The sequence below is a fragment of the Scyliorhinus canicula genome, chromosome 30, assembly GCF_902713615.1.
Source record: "Scyliorhinus canicula chromosome 30, sScyCan1.1, whole genome shotgun sequence".
Lineage (NCBI taxonomy): Eukaryota > Metazoa > Chordata > Chondrichthyes > Carcharhiniformes > Scyliorhinidae > Scyliorhinus > Scyliorhinus canicula.
In genome coordinates, this window is record NC_052175.1 from 2,806,966 (window position 1) to 2,826,371 (window position 19,406).

The window sequence follows — 19,406 nt, forward strand, 5'->3', positions numbered from 1 at the left end:
CCAGACTTGCCGGATACTGGACAGCCTGCCTCGAGGCAATGCTTAAATTGGGAGGGATGAGATAGAGCTGTGCACGAATGTGGCGGTCTTCGGGGTATCAGACCAGCTATATCTCTTCATGGGTGGATGGCGGACGCCCTTGAGTTTGCCTCCCTAACCGCCAACCGGATAATCCTGCTGGGCTGGCCATCAACAGCACCACCTGAAGCTGCAAACCTGCTGTGCGAACTATCGGAATTTCTCCAAATGGAGAGAATCAAATTCGCCATCCGAGGGTCGGATGATGGCTTCTTCAGAACATGGGAACCATTCCGGGACCTGTTTGCGGTCAACGAACAAGCTGATAAATAATAAAGTAGCCAAGAGCCAGGGGAAAGTAGTCAAACAATGAGAAAAGAGAAAAAAGGAGGCAAAGACCCAGGCTGCGGGGAGGGGTGGGGAACAGTGCACGAGGGGGTGGCTAACCACAATTGAAAAGAAAGAACAACTGCAGGGAGGGAGAGGGGAGGGGGAATTTTGAAGGGTGGTGGGGGGGGGGGGAGGTAGAAGGAAGGACAACGGGCAAAGAACAATCGAGGGGAACACGAAACGGGGGGGGGGGGCGCGGAAACGAGAAAACACAATCTGGAAGATCACAGAAAATGACAATGGACATGATGAACATAGCAACAGAGAAAGTTCAAGAGGAAAAAACGAAGAGCGAGCGAAGCAGAGGCAACAACAGCGAAACCAACCAGGATGCCCTCCCCCACTATCCCCCCCGCCCCGTCCAGATCTATTTCGTATTACTGGTGTTGTACGTACTCTCTTTTAAAAACCATTGAAGAAAAAGAAAGCCTCCCCCTATTACAGGTACACTGTAAATTGTCTCCCCAGCACGTTGATGTATATACACATCCCCAGTGTTTACTTCCCGACACGTTGGTTTTTTACTTTTTATTTACTTTATTTTGCTAATTACATAGCGTTGTTGTTTTTCTCTTGTTTGCATTATCCTCAATATTTTTGTCTTCTTGAATCACACCTGTAAATATACCATGTTCGAAAAACGCAAAAAAAATCATTTATATAAAAAATGTATTTACCCAATTCATAACATACATTTTTCAGTTAATTAGTTTCTATTGTTCTCTGCAAGAATTTGAGACTCTTTTTCTCAATATCCATATTGCAGAATGGGCGATATTCCGCTTGAAGCACAACAGAACAACTCAGAAAGCACTTGAACCCAGAAATCACTGGAGTTCAGTTCGCGAACTGACATGACGAGTTTTTGAAATTTACTGGACTGATTTGATTTGCTGTAACTCGCCAATCCTATGACCATGGCCCACCACATGCCATCGACACGGCTGTGTAAATGTCATCATCAGATGCAGATAGAATCTCAAGATCAAGACAATTGCGTCGACAGAGCCCAACTAGGAACTTCCGGTTAGACTACATCATGTTAAATGCAGTTTTCTGAAGTGAAGCCATTGTTTGTGCTGTAGGAACGGCGGCTGGCAATCAGTATGTAGTAAGTTCCCAAATACAACGACGTGATAATGACACAGAGAATAGAATTTTGAGATCCATTGGTGACGGTCAGAATATTAAAATAAATCAAGAGAGGTCTCCCCCCTTTCCATCTTCCTCTTCTTGCAATAGTAGCCTTGATATCTACCAGACTGGGCAAAAAGTGCAGCAAGATACTCACCTTAATGTTCAATCAGAAGACAGGTTAAAATTCGGACAAACGTTCTCTGCTGTGTCAATCCTGACAACTGGCTCAGGTCTCCGGAGTTGGACTCGAATCCAGGGAGGTCTGACTCAGTGGTACTCGTGGGGTAGTTGGTAGGAGTGAAAATTAGACAGTGAGACATCCACTAAGACGAGGCTGGCAATCAAATTCGCACAATCGCACAAACAGGCACATTTACTGTCTCACAGATTTACATTCTGCGCAGATTATTACTTCTTTGTCCACTTCCAACAGACACATATTTTGCTTTAACTATAAACCTGCCTGGATATGGACTTTTAGGTATTATACTCGAATGCGTCATGTATTTGCACAATATTAAGTCTGGGCGGAAGGTGAAAGAATGGGGAACACGGGGAGGGGCGTCTGGACTCACTGTATAGAATAACAACGTAGAGTAAAGCAGAAATCTGGCTATCTCAAATATAAACTGTTGGAAATCCGCTGCAAAGTCTGACAAATACATTCTCCCCAAAACATTGCCATATTCTCTGCAGTATCAGATGAAGAGGGAGGACTGACAAAATTGTTCTGATTCCACTTAAATATTTGACAGAAATTCGACTGCTCGTGACTATGAACTGTTCTCACAGAATCACAGAAGAATACATTGCAGTAGAGCCCATTCGGCCCATCGGTCCATCTAGTCTGCACCGACCAATGAAAGACACCTAACCTGCCTAATTAACCCAGTTGCCATCATCTGGGCCATAGCCATCAATTTTTTAACGTGCCAAGTGCTCATCCAGGTACTTTTTAAAGGATGTTATGCCACCCACTTCTACCACCCTTTCAGGAAGTGCATTCTAGACAGTTACCACCATCTGGGTAAAAAGGTTTTTCCTCGAATCTCCTTTCAAATTCTTGCCCTCCCCTTGAACGTGTGTCCCCTCCTAACTGACCCTTCAACGCTGCTCCCTATTCACCCTGACCAGGTCCCTCATCATCTTGTCCACCTCGGTCAGGTCGCCCCTGAGCCTGCTCTGCTCCAGAGAAAACAACTCAAACCGACCCAATCACTCTTCATAACTTCAATGATTCATCCTGGCAACATAGATCATAGAATTTACAGTGCAGAAGGAGGCCATTCGGCCCATCGAGTCTGAACCGGCTCTTGGAAAGAGCACCCTACCCAAGGTCAACAACTCCACCCTATCCCATAACATAACCCCACCCAACATCAAGGGCAATTTTGGACACTAAGAGCAAATTATCATGGCCAATCCACCTAACCTGCACATTTTTGGACTGTGGGAGGAAACCGGAGCACCCGGAGGAAACCCACGCACACACGGGGAGGATGTGTAGACTCCGCACAGACAGTGACCCAAGCCGGAATCGAACCTGTGACCCTGGAGCTGTGAAGCAATTGTGCTATCCGCAATGCTACCGTGCTGCCCACGAACATCCAGGTGAATGACCTCTGCACCACCTCCATGCAATCATATTCTTCCTAAAATGTGGCGACCAGAATTGCACACAGTACTCCAGCTGTGGCCTCACCAAAGTTCTATAGAACTCGAACATAACCTCACTGCTTTTGTAATCTATGTCTCGATCGATCAAGGCAAGTGTCCCAAGTACCCCATTTACCAGCGGTAAACCTGTTTAACAACCATGCGATCTTACTGTGGGTCAGGACTGTACTAAAGTCATTTTACTCAATATATTCATGTCTCTAAACCAATGAAAGGTTTTCCACTGCGCAATAACTCCAAAACATCGTATTGATCTACAAAATCTTAGTGAAGCCCAATTTGCCAATGGATGAGTAACCACTATCAATTTCGGTGTGTGTACCTGAGAGATTGATGCCAGTATTAAAAACTAACGTGTTGCTCTTTAATAAGACAAAGAGGAGAGCGATTGTTGCTCATTTCTATGGTTTGGTCTGGACGTTTAAGGCAGAAAGAAAATTGATGCACATTGTTGTTGTTTCCAGAAACTATTAGAGGCAACAGCAAATCACTCGCTGATTTCCCAAAGCTATGCCTTGATCAGTCAGTTATTCTGCTGCCTGCTTTGAATTTTAACAAAGCTTCAAGTTAACTGCCAGTCATACGTTAACTGATGAATTTCCAATAAAAGGCGTCTAGCAATCAATGTCCACTTGTCACACAATCCTCCATCTCATCTCATGAAGTATAAGTATGTTTGTTGTGCTTCCGATTTTTTCTATGAGAGCCAGACCAAAATATTGAACAAAATGTGTCTTTTTCAGTGGCAGTCGCGGACACTTTAACGTTTCCAATTTCCTCAGTTGACACTTAATTTGCACCAACATTTGAATGCAATTTCCCCGTTTGTGGAATTCTTATTGCCTTCTATCTCACAAGCCAGGTTTTGATGTGGACAGAAAATAGGGGTGGTGCTGGTCTTTATTTTCATGAAAGAAGCTGTGCAAGTGAGTTAAGTATCTGTGGTTGACCATTTTGTAGACGCTGATCAGAGGTCCGTTATTTTTTATTTTATAATCTTTATTGGCACACGTAGGCTTACATTAAAACTGCAATAAAGTTATTGTGAAAAATCCCCAGTCGCCACATTCCGGCGCCTGTTTAAAGGGAAAATGTAGAAATGTTCAAATTGCCGAATAACTCATCTTTATGCGGCCTTAGCACGGACTTATGGAAGGAAACTGGAGCACCCGGAGGAAACGCAGAGACAGGGAGAACGTGGAGACTCCACACTGACAGTGCCCAAAGCCGGAAATCGAACCTGGGACCCTGGCGCCATGAGGCTATAGTGCTAACCACTCTGCTAACATGCCTATCATATTGATTATTGTTCTGGAAAAGGAAAAAAAGCGGCCTCAGTTCAAAATGCGAAACTGGGAAGAACATTTTTTATAAAATCAGATATGATATTTCCAAAGTGGAATGGGAGTAGACCATTTTTGGTAACTCTGTCACAGAACAGTCGGAGGCATTCATGAAGATCGAGCATAGAACAGTACAGCACAAAAAAGGCCCTTAGGCCCTCGATGTTGTGCCGAGCATTGCCGGAAACCAAGATCGAGCTATCCCACTCCGTAATTCTGGTGTGCTCCATATGCCTATACAATAACCGCTTGAAAGTTCCTAAAGTGTCCGACTCCACTATCACAGCAGGCAGTCCATTCCACACCCTAAGTACTCTCTGAGTAAAGAGCCTACCTCGGACATCCCTCCTATATCTCCCACCCTGAATCTTATAGTTATGCCCCTTTGTAACAGCTACATCCACCCGAGGAAATGGTCTCTGAACGTCCACTCTATCTATCCCCCCAATCATCTTATAAACCTCTATTAAGTCTCCTCTCATCCTCCTCCGCACCAAAGAAAAACGCCCTAGCTCCCTCAACCTTTTCTCATGCCAGGAGCATCCGGAATAAGGTGGGAGAGCTTGCGACATGGGTCAGTACCTTGGACTTCGATGTTATGGCCATTTCGGAGACATGGATAGAACAGGGCGAGGAATGGTTGTTGCAGGTGCCGGGGTTCAGATATTTCAGTAAGCTCAGGGAATTTGGTATGAGATGGGGAGGAGTGGCATTGTTAGTCAAAGTCAGTATTACGGTGGCTGAGAGGACATTTGATGAGGACTCGAATACACTCATGCGTGCGGAACTTAGCTATAAGTTTTTGCTCGGCTGAGGTAAGAAACAGGAAAGGAGAGGTCACCCTGTTAGGGCTTTTCTATAGGCCTCCGAAAAGCTCCAGAGATGTGGAGGAAAGGATTGCAAAGATGATTCTGGATAGGAGCGAAAATAACAGGGTAGTTGTTATGGGGGACATCAACTTTCCAAATATTGACTGGAAACACTATAATTCGAGTACTTTAGATGGGTCCGTTTTTGTCCAATGTGTGCCGGATGGTTTCCTGATGAGTATGTAGATAGACCAACAAGAGACGAGGCCGTATTGGATTTGGTACTGCGTAATGAACCAGGACAGGGGTTAGATTTGGAGGTAGGTGAGCACTTTGGAGATTGTAACCACAATTCGATTACGTTTACATTAGCGATGGAAAGGGATAGGTAAACACCACAGGGCAAGAGATATAGCTGGGGGAAAGGCAAATATGATGCGATGAGGCAAGACTTAGGATGCATCGGCTGGAGAGGAAAACTGCAGGGGATGGATACAATGGAAATGTGGAGCATGTTAAAGGAACAGCTACTGTGTGTCCTTGATAAGTCTGTACCTGTTAGGCAGGGAGGAAGTCGTCGAGCGAGGGAACCATGGGTGACTAAAGCAGTTGAAACACTTGTCAAGAGGAAGAAGGAGGCTTATGTGAAGATGTAAAGATGCCGGCGTTGGACTGGGGTGAGCACAGTAAGAAGTCTTACAACACCAGGTTAAACTCCAACAGATTTGTTTCAAACACGAGCTTTCGGAGCGCAGCTCCTTCTTCAGGTGACTGGACAGTTATGATCCAGAAACATTTATATAGACAAAGTCAGCGAAGACGGACAATGCTTGGAATGCGAGAATTTGCAGGTAATCAAATCATTACAGGTCCAGAGAGAGGGATAATCACAGGTTAAAGAGGTATGAATTGTCTCAAGCCAGAACAGTTAGTGGAATTTTGCAAGTCCAGGCCAGATGGTGGGGAGTGGATGTAATGCGACATGAATCTAAGATCCCGGTTGAGGCCGCACTCATGCGTGCGGAACTTAGCTATAAATTTTTGTTCGGCAATTCTGCGTTGTCGCGTGCCCTGAAGGCTGCCTTGAAGAACGCTTACCCGGAGATCCAATGCTGAATGCCCTTGACTGCTGAAGTGTTCCCCGACTGGAAGGGAACATTCCTGCCTGGTGAATGTCGCACGGTGACCGTTCATTCGTTGTCGCAGTGTCTGCATGGTCTCGCTAATGTACCACGCTTCGGGGCATCCTTACCTGCAGCGTATGAGGTTGACGACATTGGTCGAGTCGCACGAGTATGTGCCGCGTACCAGGTGGGTGGTTTTTCCACGTATAATGGTGGTATCCAAGTCGATGATCTGGCATGTCTTGCAGAGATTCCCCTGGCAGTGTTGCGTGGTGTTGTGGTCGCTGTTCTGAAGTGGGGGTGTGGGGATTACCTTGGCAAGTTGTTCATCTTCATTGATGTTGTGTTGAAGGCTGAGAAGAAGATGTCGTAGTTTCTCCGCCCCAGGAAAGTACTGGACGACGAAGGGTACTCTGTCAGTGGTGTCCTGTGTTTGTCTTCTGAGAAGGTCGGTGCGGTTTTTTGCATTGGCGCGTTGAAACGGTCGATCGATGAGTCGAGCGCCATATCCCGTTCGGACGAGGGTCTCCGGGTAAAAGTTCTTCAAGGCAGCCTTCAGGACACGCGACAACGCAGAATTGCAGAGCAAAAACTTATAGCTAAGTTCCGCACGCATGAGTGCGGCCTCAACCGGGAACATGGATTCATGTCGCATTACATCCACTCCCCACCATCTGGCCTGGACTTGCAAAATTCCACTAACTGTTCTGTCTTGAGACAATTCACACCTCTTTAAGCTGTGATTATCCCTCTCTCTGGATCTCTAATGATTTGATTACCTGCAAATTCTCTCATTCCAAGCATTGTCTGGCATCGCTGACTTTGTCTATATAAATGTTTCTGGATCATACTTCTCCAGTTACCTGAACAAGGAGCTGCGCTCCGAAAGCTCGTGTTTGACACAAACCCGTTGGACTTTAACCTGGTGCTGTAAGACTTCTTAATGTGACGATGAGACGTGATTGTTCAGTTGGGTCGCTTGAGAGTTACATGTTAGCTAGGAAGGCTCTAAAGAGAGAGCTAAGAAGAGCCAAGCGAGGACATAAGAAATCATTTGCAGGTAGGATCAAGGATTACCATAAAGCTTTCTATAGGTATGTCAGGAATAAAAGAATGACTAGGGTAAGTGTAGAGCCAGTCAAGGACAGTAGTGGGAAGTTGTGTGTGGAGTCCGAGGAGATAGGAGAGGTGCTAAATGAGTATTTTCCGTCTCTATTCACACAGGCAAAAGACAAATTGTCGAGGAGAATACTGAGATACAGGCTACTAGACTAGAAGGGCTTGAGGTTCATAAGTAGGAGGTGTTAGCGATTATGGAAAGTGTGAAAATAGATAAGACCCCTGGGCCGGATAGGATTTATCCTAGGATTCTCTGGCAAGCTAGGGAGGAGATTGCTGAGCCTTTGGCTTTGATGTTTAAGTCATCTTTGTCTACAGGAATAGTGCCTGAGGACTGGAGGATAGAAAATGTTGTCCCCTTGTTCAAGAAGGGGAGTAGAGATAACCCCGGTAACTATAGACCAGTGCGCCTTACTTCTGTTGTGGGAAATGTCTTAGAAAGGTTTATAAGAGAGAGGGTGTATAATCATCTGGAAATGAATAATTTGATTAGAGATAGTCAACATGGTTTTGTGAAGGGTAGGTCGTGCCGCACAAACCTCATTGAGTTCTTCGAGAAGGTGACCAATCAGGTTGATGAGGGTAAATAAGTTGATGTGGTATATATGGGTTTCAGTAAAGCGTTTGATAAGGTACCCCACGGTAGGCTATTGCAGAAAATACAGGCATGGGATTCGGCGTGAGATAGCAGTTTGGATCAGAAATTGGCTAGCTGATAGTAACAAAGGATGGTGGTTGATGGGAAATGTTCTGACTGGTGTCCAGTTACTAGTGGTGTACCACAAGGATCTGTTTTGGGGCCGTTGCTGTATGTCATTTTTATAAACGACCTGGAGGAGGGCGTAGAAGGACGGGTGAGTAAATTTGCAGATGACACTAAAGTCGGTGGAGTTGTGGACAGTGCAGAAGGATGTTACAAATTGCAAACGGACATAGATAAGCTGCAGAGCTGGGCTGACAGGTGGCAAATGGAGTTTAATGCAGAAAAGTGTGAGGTGATTCATTTCGGTAGGAATAACAGGAAGGCAGAGTACTGGGCTACTGTTAAGATTCTTGGTTGTGTGGACGAGCAGAGATCTCGGTGTCCATGTCCATAGATCCCTAAAAGTTGCCACCCAGGTTAAGAGGGTTCTTAAGAAGGCGTTCTGTGTGTTAGCTTTTATTGGTAGAGGAATTGAGTTTCGGAGCCATGAGGTCATGTTGCAGTTGAACAATACTCTGGTGCGGCCGCATTTGGGGTATTGCGTGCATTTCTGGTCGCCACATTATAGGAAGGATATGGAAACATTGGAAAGGGTACAGAGGAGATTTACAAGGATGTTGCCTGGTATGGAGGCAAGATCACATGCGGAAAGGCTGAAGGACTTGAGGCTGTTTTCATTGGAGAGAAGGTTAAGAGGTGACTTAATTGAGGCATGCAAGATGATCAGAGGATTAGATAGGGTGGACATTGAGACCCTTTGTCCTCAGATGATGATGTCCAGCACGAGGGGACATAGCTTTAAATTGAGGGGAGATAGATATAGGACAGATGTCAGAGGTAGGTTATTTACTCAGAGAGTAGTAAGGGCGTGGAATGCCCTACCTGCAACTGTAGTGGACTCTCCAACACTAAACGCATTCAAATGGTCATGGGATAGGCGTATGCACGGTAAGGGAATAGTGTAGAAGGACTTTAGAGGGGTTTTACAGGACGGCGCAACATCGAGGGCCGAAGGGCCTGTAATGGGCTGTAATGTTCTATGTTCATGAGACCTATCCTGCAAACCAGGCAGCATCCTGGTAAATCTTTTTGCACCGTTTCCAATGCTTGCAGATCTTTCCTATAATGAGGTGACCAGAACTGCACATAATACTCCACATGTGGTCTCACCAGGGTCATGTATAGTTGCAGCATAACCCCGCGGTTCTTAAACGCAAAGCCCATGTTAATAAACGCTAACACACTATCCGGCTTCTTCACGACTCTATCCAATTGAGTGGAAACCTGCGGTGATCTGTGGACATGAACCCCGAGATCTCTCTGTTCCTCCACATTCCTCAGAACCCTGCCTTTGACCTGTAATTCGCATTCAAAGTTTTTCAAAATGAATCACCTCGTATTTATCAGGGTTAAACACCATCTGCCATTTTCCGGCCAGCTCTGAATCCTATCAATGTCTTTTTGTAGACTACAACAGCCCTCCACTTCTTCACCTACTCCACCAATATTGATGTCATCAGCAAATTTACTGACCCACACTTCAGCCCCCTCTTCCAAGTCATTGATAAAAATCACAAATCGCAGAGGACCCAGCACTGATCCCTGCGGTACTCCGCTGGTAACTGGTCTTCAGTATGAAAAATTTCCATCCACCACCACCATCTGCCATCTATGTGATAGCCAGTTACTTATCCAATTGGCCAAATTTTCCTCTATCCCACACCTCCTTAATTTCTTCATGAGCCGACCATGGGGAACTTTATCAAACGCCTTTCTAAAATCCATGTATACGACGTCAACTGTTCTACCTTCATCTACATACTTAGTTACCTCCTCAAAGAATACAATCAAATTTGTGAGGCAAAACTTACCCTTCACGAATCCGTGTTGACTACCCCGCATTAAGCTGCATATTTCCAAATAGTCATAAACCCTATCCTTCGGGACCGTTTCCATTAACTTACCGACCACCGAAGTGAAACTAACTGACCTGTCATTCCCAGAGTCATTCATAATACGAGAGTAGAAGGCTAACATGTTCGAATCAAGAAAAAGTGTAGCACCAACAAATTCAGCGCATTCCGGATGTCGAGGGATGTCCAGCATCGGATCAGGAGATAAAGGGAGACCGGCAGATATCGAGGGCTAAAGAAAAACGGAGACCCAGGAGCGTATAGAACGTGCAAGAAGGAACATAAAAATGAAATTAGGCGGGAGTGGGGGAGGGCAAAAATGGAACATGAAAGTGTACTGGCAGGTAAAGTATACGAAAATCCGCACTGTCCTAGTTGGCTCAGCGAGAGTTTCGGAGTTGGGTGGAAACAGTGAGTTCAAGTGATGAGTTACAAGGAGCTAAGTAGTTATTACACTTGTTTTTAGGGATCGTAAAATTCGTTCTTTAATTGGGCAATTAAAAGCTGCAATTAGTTGCATTCCTGAAGCAGCGTTCAGTTGATTTGCACTCAACATTAGCTTCGCTAGTTTTCTTGTGCAACTGGTTCCAGAGCATTGTAATTTGAAAGGTAGAAAAGCAGAGCTCAGTGCTGGCATGTCTGCACTGCGTGCTGGTTGGCTGAGTGAGTGCGCCTTTGGACTTCGGTGAAAACAGGGAGAAGTGGCTACGAGGGAGATAGATTATTTTGTAAGTAGTGGGTAAGTTACGTCAGTCTTTACAACTTCTATCAGGTTTATGGTTTGAAAACGTCTTCTGGTTCATAACCTGCATGGGATATAATTGTTGGTTACGATGACAAGAATAGAATAGTATAGAACATTACAGCGCAGTACAGGCCCTTCTGCCCGAAATGCTGCTCCGACCTGTGAAACCATTCTGAAGCCCATCTGCACTATTCCATTATCATCCATATGTTAATCCAATCACTATTTAAATGCCCTTAATGTTGGCGAGTCCACTACTGTTGCCGGCGGGCATTCCACACCCCTACTACTCTCTGAGTAAATACCCTACCTCTGACATCTGTGCTATATCTATCTGCCGTTAATTTGAGGCTATGACCCCTCGTGCTAGCCATCATCATCCGAGGAAAAAGGCTCTCACTGTCCACCCTATCTAATCATCTGGTCATCTTATATGCCTCGGGGCAGCACGGTGGCACAGTGGTTAGCGTTGCTGCCCACGGCGCTGAGGACCCGGGTTGGAATCCCGGCCCTGGGTCACTGTCCGTGAGGAGTTTGCACATTCTCCCCGTGTCTGCGTGGGTTTCACCCTCACAACCCAAAAGATGTGCAGGATAGGTGGATTGGCCAAACTAAATTGCCCCTTAATTGGAAAAAAATATTGGGTAATCTAAATAAAAGAAAAAAGAAAGAAGAAAAAAAATCTGATATGACTCTATTAAGTCGCCTCTTAACCTTCTTCTCTCTGACGAAAAAAGCCTCAAGTTCCTTAGCCTTCCTCATAAGATCTTCCCTCCATACCATGCAACATCCTGGTAAATCACCTTTGCACCATTTCCAAATGCTTCCGCATCCTTCTTATATCGCGGCGACCAGAACTGCACGCAATATTCCAAATCCGGCCGCACAAGAGTTTTGTACAGCTGCAACATGACCTCATGGCTCCGAAAATCAATCGCTCTACCAATAAAAGCTAACACACCGTACGCCTTTTTAACAACCCTATCAACCTGGGTGTCAACTTTCAGGGATATATGTGCATGGACACCGAAATCTCTCTGCTCAATCACACGACCAAGAATCTTACCCTTAGCCCAGTACTCTGTATTCCTGTTAATCCTTCCAAAATGAATCACCTCACACTTTTCTGCATTCCACTCTATTTGCCACTTCTCAACCCAGCTCTGCAGCTTAGCTGTGTCCCTCTGTAACATGCAACATCCTTTCGCACTGTCCACAACTCCACCGAATATAGTGTTATCCGCAAATTTACTCACCCCTCCTTCTGGGTCCTCCTAAGGTCATTTATAAAATTAACAAACAGCAGTGGCCCCAAATCATGTCCTTGTGGTACACCACGAGTAACTGAACTCCAGGCTTAATATTTCCCATCAACCACTTCTTCCAGTTAGCCAATGTCTAATCCAAACCGCGAAAACACCCTCAATCCCATGCCTCCGTATTTTCTGCAATAGCCTACTCTCGGGAACCTTATCAAACGCTTAACTTAAATCCATATACACCACATCAACTGCTTTACCCTCGTCTATCTGTTTGGTCACCCTCTCAAAGACCTCAATAAAGTTTGTGAGGCACGACCTACCCTTCACAAAACCGTGTTGACTCTCCCGAATCAAATTATTCCATTCCAGATTATCACAAACCCTATCTCTTATAATCCTTTCCAAGACTTTGCCCACAACAGAAGTAAGGCTCACTGGTCTACAGTTACAGGGGTTGTCTCTACTCCGCTTCTTGAACAAGGGGACAACATTTGCTATCCTCCAGTCGTCTGACCATGGCGACATAAAGATCAAAGCCAAAGGCTCTCCAATATCCTCCCTAGCTTCCCAGAGAATCCAAGGATAAATCCGATCCGGCCCAGGGGACTTATTTATTTCCACAGAATATTTCTAACACCTCCTCATTGTGAACCTCAGTCCAGTCTAGTCTAGTTGCCTGTATCTCAGTATTCTCCTCGACCACACTGTGTTTTTCTTGTGTGAATACAGACGGCAAATATTCATTTAGCGCATCTCCTATCCCTTCGGACTCCACGCACAACTTCCCACTACTGTCCCTGAGTGGCCCTACGCTTACCCACGTAATTCTTTTATTACTCACATACCTATATAAAGCTTTAGGGGTTTCCTTGATCCTACCTGGCTAGCGCTTCTCATGTCCCCTCCTCGCTCTTCTTAGCCCTCTCTTTAGGTCCTTCCTGGCTAACCTGTAACTCTCAAGCGCCCTAACAGAACCTTCACGTCTCATCTTTACATAAGCCTCTTTCTTCCTCTTGACAAGTGATTCAACTAGTTTAGTAAACCACGGTTCTCCCGCTCCACCACTTCCTCCCTCCCTGACAGGTACATATTTATCAAGGACACGCAGTAGCTGTTCCTTGAACAAGCTCCACATTTCAATTATGCCCATTCCCTGCAGTTTCCTTCCCCATCCTATGCATCCTAAGTCTTGCCTAATCGCATAATGATTTGCTTTCCGCCAGCTATAAATCTTGCCGTGCGGTATATACCTATCCCTGTCCATCGCTGAAGTAAACGTAACCGAATTGTGGTCACTGTCACCAAAGTGCTTACCTACATCCAAATCTAACACGACGTCCAGTTCATTACCCAGTATCAAATCCAATGTGGCCTCGCCTCTTGTTGGCTCATCTTATACTGTGTCAGGACACCCTACTGCATACATTGGACAAAAACTGACCGATGTAAAGTACTCGATCTATTGCGTTTCCAGTCAATATTTGAAAAGTTAAAGACTCCCATAACAACTACCCTGTTACTTTCGCTCCTACCCATAATCGTCTTTGCAATCCTTTCCTCCACATCACTGGAACTTTCCGGAGGCCTATAGAAAACACCCAACACGGTGACATCTGCTTTCCTGTTTCTAACCTCAGCCCATACTACCCCAATAGACCAGTCCTCATCAAACGTCCTTTCTGCCACCGTAATGTTGTCCTTGACTAATAATGTCACATCTACCCCTCTTTTACCACCTTCCCTGAGCTGACTGAAACATCTAAAACCCGGAACCTGCAACAACCAGTCCTGTCCCTGCTCTATCCATGTCTCCGAAATGGCCACAATATCGAAGTCCGAGGCACCAACCCATGCTGCAAATCCACCCACCTTATTCCGGATGCTCGTAGCGTTGAAGTAGACACAAAAGGAAAGAAGGGCGCTAAATAATTGGATATAACCTTATCTTTCGCATTTTCTGGAAGTTTAGATTAAAGGGTGACGTCATGGCAGGAGATCTGAAAGCCTTGGTTTGCTCCTCTAGCTCTTTGTGGGAGGACGGGAACACTTCCAGTGCCATAGATCAGCATGTGTGCAGGCAGTCTCTCCAGCTGCAGCTACTGGAAGCTCGGGTTTCGGGGCTTCATCGGTAGTTGGGGATAATGTGGAGAATCCGCGAAGTAGGGTGTCGCGGATAGCATGTGTAGAGCGGTGGTCACACCGCAGTTTCATTATCCACAGGCAGGAAGGGTGACCACCAGGCAGAACAAGGGAGCTAAACAGGCAGTGCAGGAATCACCAGTGTCCACTCCCCTGCAAAACAGACATACCGCTTTGGAGACTGTTGAAGGGGATGATCGGGCCAGCACGGTAGCACAAGTGGATAACACTGTGGCTTCCGAGTGCAAGGATCCCAAGTTCAATTCCCGGCTCGGTCACTGTCTGTGCGGAGTCTGCACTTTCTCCCCGTGTCTGCGTGGGTTCCCTCCGGGTGCTCCAGTTTCCACCCACAGTCCAAAGACATGGAGTTGTGGTGGATTGGCCATGATAAATTGCCCTTAGTGACCAAAAAGGCTGGAGGGGTCATTGCGTTACAGGGATAGAGTGGAACTGATGGCTTAAGTAGGTCGGTGCAGACTCTAGCGGCCGAATGGACTCCTTTTGCAGTGAATGTTCTATGTTCGATGTCCCATGAGCCTCTCAGGGGAGAGCAACAACCGCCAAATATGTTGCAATACGGTTGGTTCTACTGGAGAAGGGAGGAATACAATGTGTAAGAATGCAATAGTCATAGAGTATTCAATTGTAAGGTGAAGAGATAGCCGTTTATGTGACCACAAACGAGATCCAGGATGTTAAGTGGCTCCCTGATGTTCGGGTAAAGGACGTCTCGGAACGGGTAAGGACATTCTGGAGGGGGTGGTTGAACAGCCAGTGGTCGTGGGACACAGCATTACCAACGACATAGGTGAGAAAAGGCACGAGGTTCCAAAAGCAGAATATAGTGAGTTAATCAAATAGTTGATAGGTCCGACCGCTATGGTAGGGATCTTAGGATTACTCCCATGCCACGTGGTTGTCATAGTAGAAATAATAATTACTTCTTGGAATTACAAAAATTGTCGCCTCAAATTCTTTCTGTGGTATCGAATTCCACAGATTTACGACTCTCTGGGTAAAGGAATTTCTCTCACTCAGTCCATAAACGTTTAACCTCAAACTATGACCCTTAGGTCTGCACCCCTCTGCCATCTGGAACATTTATTCTGAATAAACTGCCTAATCCTGTTCGAATTTTGTGTGTTTCTATGATATCCGCTCTCCCTCTTCGAAACTCCATCGAATATAATCCTAACTGCTTTAGCCTGTCCTCTTATGACAGTTTCGCCATCCCAGGAATGAGTCTGGTAAATTATCGTTGTACTTCATCCATAGCAGGAACATCCTTCCTCAGATAAGTGCACCAAAACTGCACACACTATCCTAGGTGTGGCGTCAACAGAAAACAGACTGAAAAAGAAACTTTTAAGAGAAGCACATCTGGTTTAGATTTCGTACTGACAACAGTTATCACTCTGAATTCACCAAATGATCAAGAGATAGTCTTTACATGGCAGAGAGAACAAAGTTACACCTTCTTTGGCTGGCTGCAGCGCCAACACTGAAACGCAACCAAAAACACAGACACACCCAAGCTTTACTCCAAGTTCATTTCAAAAGCAGTGACAGAGCTCAGCTGCACCCACACTCTGACATCACTGCAGGAACTTGAGCAGGCAAAAAATTCTTAAAGTGAAATTTTCATGACGCAAACAAATATACAAACACACAGAGACCCACACAGAAACTCACACACAGACAAACACACACACACCGACGCACACACACACATATCCACACAGACGCACACTAACTCAGACACGCATAAACACACACTCAGACAGACACACACATGAAAACAAACATACCGACACAGACACAAACACATGAAAACAAACATACCTACACAGACACACACACACAGACACACACACACATACACATAGGCATACACGCGCAAACAGAGAGCTGCACAGACACGCACGCACACCCGACAGAAACACATACACAGATCAACGCACACTCATTCACAGTGCCACACAGACATGCACACATACACACACAGGCACGCATAAACAGACTCTCAAACAGACGCACACACATACAGACGCACACACAATCACATAGATACACACAAACGCATAGACATACACAGATTCACATCTTTCTTCAGTTGTGTTTAACCTGGTTAGCCAGGGCCTGGAGTCTAATGTTCAGTTCCAATCTCCGTTCAGAATAACAGTTTATTTTATCATAGAGGGAATGAAATGAAGTTTCCTCAGATTCCTTCCTGGGATGTTGGGAGTGTCGTATCAAGAGAGATTGCCGACGCTAGTCCAGTATTCTTCACGGTGTCGATGAGATCAGATTGAGAAATATGAAATGCTGACATGGATACACAGCATGGGTGCAAGTTAAATGTTCTCCCTAGTTGGTGAGATTTGAGCCTGGGACCAACATCAAATAGAGATAAACCATTTAGGACAGAGATGAGGATATTTATTTAATCAATGAATAATTATTATTTCAAATACTCTATCCCAAAGGGCTGTGGGAGATCAGTATATGACAGTGATTGTGTTTCAATACAATTGTGTAAGGAAGTTATGTGTGTCTATCACAGGGATATTGACGTCGTCTTCCAACACCCCCTCAATGTCACTCAGTTTATATTCATAGAAATCGAGCAGATTGTTCTGAAAAAAAAGGAGGCCACATGTTTATTTGAAACAGAAGAGTTGAGATGAGTGATTGGAGCAAAGGGATTGAGAAACACAGCACAAAACACTGAACAACATAAAGAGCAACATAAATCGATCAAGCCCAAAGAATGCAATGCATTATCAATATGGTTTTGGGGAGAACAACGTCAAGAAATGGATGGACGTTTATAGGCATCTTCAAACGACATACTTGAAAGGTTGGATACAATTGTGGCTTAAATTTAAATCTCCGCCTCCTGTTAATACTTGTCGGGGGACATTTTCTGATACTGGACAATGATCTAAATTATAGGTGGCTCAGTAACTACATCTTAGCTCCTATATTACTTTTCAATAGTACTGCTGAGACAAAAGGAACTCATTGGCTTAGATGCCTTTTTAGAAGAGACAAGTTGGAGGAATAGATAGTGTATACACAATGCTTGTTATTATCAGCAAGCACACAAAATGGCTGTTAGCTAAGATAGCAATACTAAAGATAAAAAATGGCTGAACTAGCCAGTTTTGTGAGCAATAAGTTACACACTGTGTAAACTACTTAATGAGAATGAAGCGTGGGTATTTAGGGGGAGCATTACAACAGCCGCTAACAACAGCTTCACACAATAGCTTAAGGTCCCCTGCTGCAGACACTTTAACCATATCTGTGATTATTCGGATGCTGAGAAAATTGATTGACTGGATGTAATGAATTGTGACGCGAATATAGTTGGTTAGTTGGTTGATTGTATGTAAATGAGAATGCAACTAATCCCCCCCCCCCCCCCCCCCGTTGAATCTGTATATTAACCTAATGCGAACCTTAGCTCAAGTGGGAAAGAGTATTGCGAGGCTGCGGAGCGTCCAAAGCTTTCTCCGATATCTGATATAATAAACGGCTTCGTTAATCACTCAAATGAACTACCTGTGAATATTTTCGCTACTACGCTAAAAACACTGCTAATTATAATTCAAAAACAGCAGTACCAATAACGTAAAAGCATTGGTGGAGGTGCAAATGAAATCCGCAGACATCATTTCAGAAGTGAGGTTGCACATTTCAGAAACACTGAAGAGGGACAGTCTGTGGTTATCTGATGGTAGTGTCTCATTTACGGGATGTGGGTGTCGCTGGTTAGGCCAGCATTCGTTATCCATTGAAAGTTACCCTTCAGAAGGGCAGTGCCCACACGTAGCACATAAATTCATAGTGAAGAGCTGGAGATGGTACAATTGTGGTCAGACTAAATCTCGGTGACAAAGTAAGGGGACAGTAACGAACGAATTCCTCTGGAACACAGCAGAATGTTTTCCCCACTGATTGTACAGAATGTGGAGTTTGCTCCTGGGTTGCTTAATTGATGCTAATGTCTCAGAAACATTCATCATTGAGCTAGGAATTCAGATCAGAGAAAAGGAAACGGCAACGTCATCAGGAGGTGCAGTTTATTCAGTGGGGAGACTGAAAACTTGGTTATCTGCGGACATGCCCAGATTCCAGTAGGGTCTCTGTTTGGCTGAGGGTTCTGTCATTGAGTGTTCCGAGCTAACATATTGGCTGCTGCAACTATCAGACTGAAAGTAAATTATCTGATTGGTTGAGGGCTCTGCTACTCAGAGCCAGGAGCTTTCTGATTGGATGTGGCAGCGGTCCGTCTGCGAGCAGAGTCTCTGATTGGGTGAGGGGTTGTCAATCAGCGGCTGGATCTCCTGATTGGCTAAAGGTCTCAGCACGTTTTATTTATTGACTAATTTCATAATTGATGTAACCGGATATGTCACCGCGATCTTCATCTGCTCCCGAAACCTGGACTGAGTCACAACGTAAATAAATGTACTTGTGCAGCCATTTATATCTACCAACATAAATCCGACTTCCTGCAAGTTATATTGAGGAATGGTGAAGTCAATTATTCCTCCCAAATCAAGATAGAAAACTTTAATAACAAACACCGTCCAGAGGAGAATGAAAGCTCCGGAGATGCTGAAGAGTAAAATCATTGACTTCCTACTGTTGTCCAGCTCTGGATCTTTGCGATTGTCTCCCTGGCTCTGAGCCCTCAGTGTGATCCGGATTCGACTCGTGATTATAATGTGTCTGACTGTCAGAGCATTGATCAACATGATTAAACCGAAAGGGATCAACGGCATTGAAACCTGAGCAAACGTGATAAATGAAACCCACATGGGGTCAGTGAAGAAGCTGCTCTTTGGCCGACAACCCCACTGGACATTGGCGATTATCTGTGTAGGTTCATACAGAAAGTACCAAAAGATGTTTTTTATTATGAGCCGCAGCCGCAGTTCTCCTGGTGCAATATTTAGTTTTCAATTTATGACAGCCAATGGCCACAAATCGATCAAAGGACAAAGTTACGGTGAACC